The sequence below is a fragment of the Arachis ipaensis genome, chromosome B02 (genome assembly GCF_000816755.2).
Source record: "Arachis ipaensis cultivar K30076 chromosome B02, Araip1.1, whole genome shotgun sequence".
NCBI classification, from domain to species: domain Eukaryota; kingdom Viridiplantae; phylum Streptophyta; class Magnoliopsida; order Fabales; family Fabaceae; genus Arachis; species Arachis ipaensis.
This window is the reverse complement of record NC_029786.2, coordinates 13,812,730-13,819,300: the sequence shown is the minus strand read 5'-3', so window position 1 is coordinate 13,819,300 and position 6,571 is coordinate 13,812,730.

Genomic DNA, 6,571 nt, shown 5'->3' with positions numbered 1-6,571 from the left:
GAACCGGCCGGTCCGGTTCAATTTTCAGAACCATGGTAATTACAATCGTATTTTGTCATTCTTATCATATAATTTTATATTCTTACAATACCACAAGCATTCCATTGTTCACACCCTTAAACAAAATATAATTTGTCATTTATCATAAATAAAAAAACTCATTAATTACAACTTTAGTCATTATTAGGCATGACAAAGCGCACACCAGGACGCCAAGCAAAGTCAATTTTAAATACTAGTCTGTTTAGCTTTATGGCGGTTTGGCGGGCTAGCCCGCTTAACGCTTTTTAAAAAAAAATTAAAATTAATAAAAATAGATAATTAAAAATCAAATAAAAAAAATAGTCAAATTATAATATAATTTTTTTTATTTTTTTCTAAATTTTTAATCGAAAATCCCTAAACAATACGCATTCGTCACTGGACACATTGCCTACATCCAATCCCTTAAAAGAGTCTCAGCCGCTCTTCGAGAATACATTGACGGAGAAGAGCCTCGTGAGTTCTCGTTGGACACCGTCATTGCCCCTCCTTTTGCAGCTAGGAAGAAGACTGGCCCTGGCTTCATTCCTATTTCATCAAAATCGTTCACACCGGCAACAATTGAGTTTGGAGTTGGACCAAATTCTACACTCAAAGTAAATTATTTAAAGCCTGGTGATAATTCAACGGTTTTGGTTGAGGATAGGCCTCGATCTCCGGTAATAATCCGGTTGAAACATATTCTCCAATGCACCATCATTATGGCAATGATGGATTTTTTGGCATGCAATTTTCACCTGTGAATTCTTCAAATTTTCCTTATACAGGTCACGCCCCAGTGCCATGATTCTCACTAAGACCATTACTACATTTTTTTTTACACTTTCAGCCAACTAAAAACAAACAAATTCCTCCATTGCCAAAAATATGGAACTTTCAGCCTAAAAAACCCAAAATCATAATGAGTTTCATTAACATGTAATTCCTCATCTAATTTTTGACGTGATGTTGGACATCTATTGCAACTTTTGCAACATCACCCTAAATCATGTAACATTAAGTTATGTCACTGTGTCTGAGAACATGTTTCTGACCATTATATCTCACTTGACAATGTAGGCTCGTTTACTTGACTTATTGTTATCTGACATGGCGGTGTACGAATCTAAAACTAGTGTTCCAAGTGTATTTCAAAATTCAGGATCCATGAGCCACACATTTCTCAGCAGGCTGAGGACTCATATGTTGTTACTTCCTTGACTTGTACCATTCTGCCATTCTTACTTTAATCGTTATAATTGGTTCGTGTTTGCAGCATGGACTGCGGGTTTGAGTTGCAGAGTGGATGATCCAATATGATTTGTGTGCATCGTACGACCTACACGTTAGCAACTTAAATGGTTCATGGTTAGGTTGTGTCTTCTACTTGATTTAGGTTCAAGTTTATTTCATCACAAGGATCCTATAATTGTTACTCTTGTGCGTTCCCGTTTCAGGAGATCAACGATACCAATAGAATGACAATTGCTGTTGATCTGGTTATGGGTAACCATAACCCAATTTCGGAAGAAGTTCAACAGAAGGCGTCTAATTTTGGGACAGAAACATGATTTGTTCATACATGAAAGGAGTTAAACCAAGAAAGAGCAACCGTAGCCCTGTGGGACCACTTAGTCCTTAAACCTTGTGCACTAACAACATTTTTTTGGTGTTGGAACACTCTTCAAATGCATCAACTGAAGTATGGGATGATGAAATTTCCTGCATTCATAGATTCGTTGCTCCATTTTTTGTACAAGATGCATGACATGAAATCTAGGTTGAAGATATCTCTTGTGTCCATAGTTGCCGGTTTAACATTTTTTTGCGTTAAACGCATCAATTGAATTCTGGATTGCAGAAATTTTTTGTGTCCATAGTTGCGGTGATAAATTTTTTGCTCTATTAATAGTGGTCTGTATTGTATGCACACAAGAATATTGTTATATGACAGACTGCGAATGTTCCTCAATAGACTAATGTTCTAAAGAAAATGTTACACTATCTTTTCTTCACTACACTTGGTCATGCCAAATATATGACTCACAATAAGCCATCCTAGGTCCACATAAATGAACAAGTTTAATATTAGATATAATACGTCGAGACAAAAAAAATTGATCCATGATATTCTAGATTTTTAATTTGATCCAACCATTTTTACCATTAATAAAACCCATTGCCCAATTTCAGTTAACAACCTAAACACTATGTTTGCTTCGTAAACATTGAACCACTTAAATTTAGGACCGTAAAAATAACAAGGCAAAGATAACAGGGTCAGTTAAAACATCACAGTGTTAATGATGATCATGGTCACGAAGCCAAATTCAAAGGACCACCAAATATGTTACATGAGTTGGATTCTACTGCCTCAAACCAAATGGAGGTGGTCACGACTCATGAGAGATGTTGCAACCATTTGAAAACAAAAAAAATAATGCAAAACATGGTATGGAGGTTACTTAGCCCAACACTATTATTATTATTATTATTATTATTATTATTATTATTATTATTATTATTATTATTATTATTATATTGTTCAATGTCTCTAAAGATGACACAAATACACCAAGTCTATTAGATATACTTCTTCATCAATTATATGTATTCCAATAGAAAATATCCGGACTCAATACATGTGTTCTGTTGGAAAAGCTTACCTGGGTAAATGGTACCGACACTAATTAGCCCTGCTTCCGTTGCTTTCCCTTTGTACCCTTCAATTTCTTAGGTCTTTCAGCATCTCTTGCCGTCAGGCTTCGCCCTCCTAACACTGACAGAGAGTCTGGGTTATCCTAATTCTTTCAATACTTCTTTTCACGTAGTAGTAGTTGTTGTTATTGTTGTTGTTGTTGTTGTTAAACGGGGACTAAGCCCAGAGAGGGAGAAGAGTTACAACACTATCCCAATCTATTTATTTTGCAAAAATAATTTAACTGCAAAAAATATTACTGGACCTGTATCACCCTACTACGCAGAGTTTTATGCTTAGGTCATAGAACAGAGGTAGTGTTGTGTTACGGACCTCTAAGACAGCAAAATAAATACATGATAGAGAAGAGGATAATATACTAAGAGCCTTGAAACAAAACGGGTAAACAAAAAATCGCGAAAAATTAAAAGCGCAACGCTCAACGGAAAGGATTACTTGCGTGCTAAGAAAACTAATCGGAAAATGGTAAAGATAAGCAAAAGAGTAAAGGAAAGCCAAGGAGCAGCATAACTAGCCCCTGACTCAGCCTGTGAAGCTAAGGCTGGCTGGAGGATATATATACATATAAACATACTTAAGTATCCCCAAAATACATCAAAGTACCAAAATAAACTCCTATCTCTCCCTCAACTTCTAAGAGGAGCAGCATACACAAGTTACTTGGAGAGTAAGCTAAATACATATATACATATACACAAACAGAAATCCAAAATACACCCAAGAACTACTTCGCTTCAAGGATCCAGACGCCTAGCGAGGAGCCTCTCGACCTGCATCTGAAAAACAACAACACAATATGGAATGAGAACCGAAGGTTCTCAGCATGGTAAAAGTGCCACGCGTATAATAAGTAAGGTCCTGAGAATGCCATAGGCAATCCTAGAACTCCGTTATTCAGCTATCCAACTTAATTACTAAACAGAAACCATAAACAGGGGTAGGTATTCTATCTCTGCCAAACTTACTCAATTTCAAACCTAACCTAACACCAAACAATTTCACCTTCTCCTCCATCCTTCCATCATCCACAATGCAACAGAAACAAGCAACCAAACAAGTTCGCGCACAAGTAATGAGCAGATAGTACAAGAAGCAAGTATAACAGGTAGCGTGTGATTTATATCAATTAGGCAAACCCAAGAAATACATAGCAACCAAAACAAACAAATGCATATGATGCATGCCTGTCCTATGGCTAATGGGGCCCATCTGTCGGTTATCCAGCCAACCCGACAAGTCCGAAAACCTTAGACTGTCCCCCATCGCGCATCTCCAAGAGTCTATGCATAGAGTTTATATTCATTCATCATATAATCACTCAATGGGGCTATCCATACCCGGGAATTTATACGTGCCCGGTCACCTTACGATGTAGGGTCAACAGAGTATCGAGATTCAACCTGGAACACGTGGTGGCGAGCCACGGTTTTTACCCAGGAAAACTCGTATCTCAGATATCATTATTCATAAGCCATGGCAATTTCATTATCAATACATCATCAATTATCAAGCCTTAGCGTTAAACTTCGTTAACATTCTTATTTTCTTCATAAAAGCCACCATATACAACTTTCTTCGCCTTCAAGATATCTTGTTTTCCTAGCTTCTTTTATCCACTGGACCTAAAACCATACTTTAAGCCTTAAGGGAAGAAAATAGAGGTTTAGAAGTGGAAAATTGGTTTAAAAACAGTCAAAATCAGATTTTGTAGTAGGTAGCATCCACGCGTACGCGTAGGCCACGCGTGCGTGTGGAGCGTATATCAAGTCACCCGTACGCATGCTTCTCGCGCATACGTCGCCAAAATTTCACGCCACGCGTACGCTTGATCCACGCGTACGCGTGGATGGGCGTGTTTTTTAAAAATGGGCAGAATGCCCAGAAAGCATATTGCAACCAGTTTTGCCACCCTGCAACACAACTTTATACACCAAACTTGCAACGTCCATAACTTTCTCTACGAAATTCCGTTTTTCACAAAATTGATATCAATCAAAAGTTCTTAAAACCATCTTTTATTTACAACAAACCACAAATCAATCCAAAATTTGAGGAGTAAATTATGGACATCCAAAGTTCATCAAAATAACTTTTAAACAAAACACTTCCAACCCTCCTTTTCACCACATTCATAAATCCTTAATTCTAAAACATGCATATTGCTAATATATCCATTCCCAACTCATTAACAACCACTTCAAACTACCTTTAACCAATCCAATGAGCTATAACCTCAACTTTGCACTAGCATTTATCATGTATACATACATGAACAATCCTTCACAAATACCATTCCATTAATGCAATTATCAACCCTTCACACACATAATTCCATCAACACATTACCTTTCCATTAATACAATTATCAACCCTTCACACACATTAATCCATCAACTCACATAACAACTCTTTATTAACAAACACCAACCATGATCCATCAATATATATCAACATCAACAGAACTCATCATAAGCAAGTACAAGAGCATAAAATTAATAACCTCAATACCTTATACCTCATAATTCCAATATATGTTCATCAACAACTTATTCCAACAACATTACAAAACTACTCATTAAATGCAATTAACAAATTCAACTTATCCTATGGTTCCTCTAACCTAAGTTTTCACAACACCGTAAATATTAAACGTGCGAAACTTAAACCATACCTTGTCCGATCACTTAGTTTCACCCAAGGCAACCTCACAACACAAATCACAGCCCCTCCAAGCTCAATTAAAACAGCCCCAAACCAAGCCTTGATCACCAATAAGCCTCCAAGTACTCTCAATTCAATTCCAATGCATATATACCCACTTAATCTACACCTAATTCATATACATGTTCCAATTTCAGTTTTTCCATTATAAATACAAGATTGAGCTAAGGTTAGGGTGTCTTTACCATACCCATATGCTCAATAGATTGAGTCCATAAGTCCTGAAAGCTAACTTAAACCTAGAACTCAAAAATTGGACAAGATTTCACTATAGGTTTTCAATTTCACCAAAGAAAGAGGAATAGAGATTCTGAATCAAATATGAGGCTTACCAGTAAAATTGTTCAGATAGAAAGATAGATCTCGATGCACTGGACGCGTGGCCGCAAACGGTGCGGCGATCGGAGCTCAAACGAGGAAGATACGGTGGATCAAAGATGGTGAGGGTTTGAGAGCTTCTCCTCCCTTCTCCAAATCTGTTTGTATCGTTGCATGCAAATGGGGAAGAAGGAGCTGCTCTTTAGTTTAAATGTTTGGGTCCGGTTGGACCCACGGGCCCGGTTTGGGCTCCGGTTCAACCGGTTCGGTCCTTCCAGTCCGATTTTGGGCCAAATTTTTGAAATTGGTATCAAAATTCTCGTTTTGATGAGCTCTACCCTATTTTGATATTAGTTTTACATTTTTAGCTTTCCTATTTAAAATTGGATTTATTGACTAAGTATTCGCTAATTTCACGGGGTTTACAGGGCCCGAAATAAAAAAGGCCAAAAATTTAATCATAATTACTAACACAAAATAATAATTATCTTATTAGTTCTCCTTTATCTATCACACTCTGTAGCTTCTGCTTCTAGTCAAGACTGTCGTTCTTTGGGGAACCACTTAACACGTGTTCACCAGCCTGTTTCTCCACGTTTCTTCAGCAAATAAAGAAAATTATTCCTTTCATCATCGTAGCACTACCTGAAAAATAAAGCAAGTAAAAATGAATAAAAATAAGGCAAATTCTCTTGTGTGGACAGAGAGATTTTATCTACATGTGTAGACAAGTGTTGGCAACGCTTCAGTATAACAAGTGTTGATGGAGTGAGATATTTTTTGCAAGGTTAT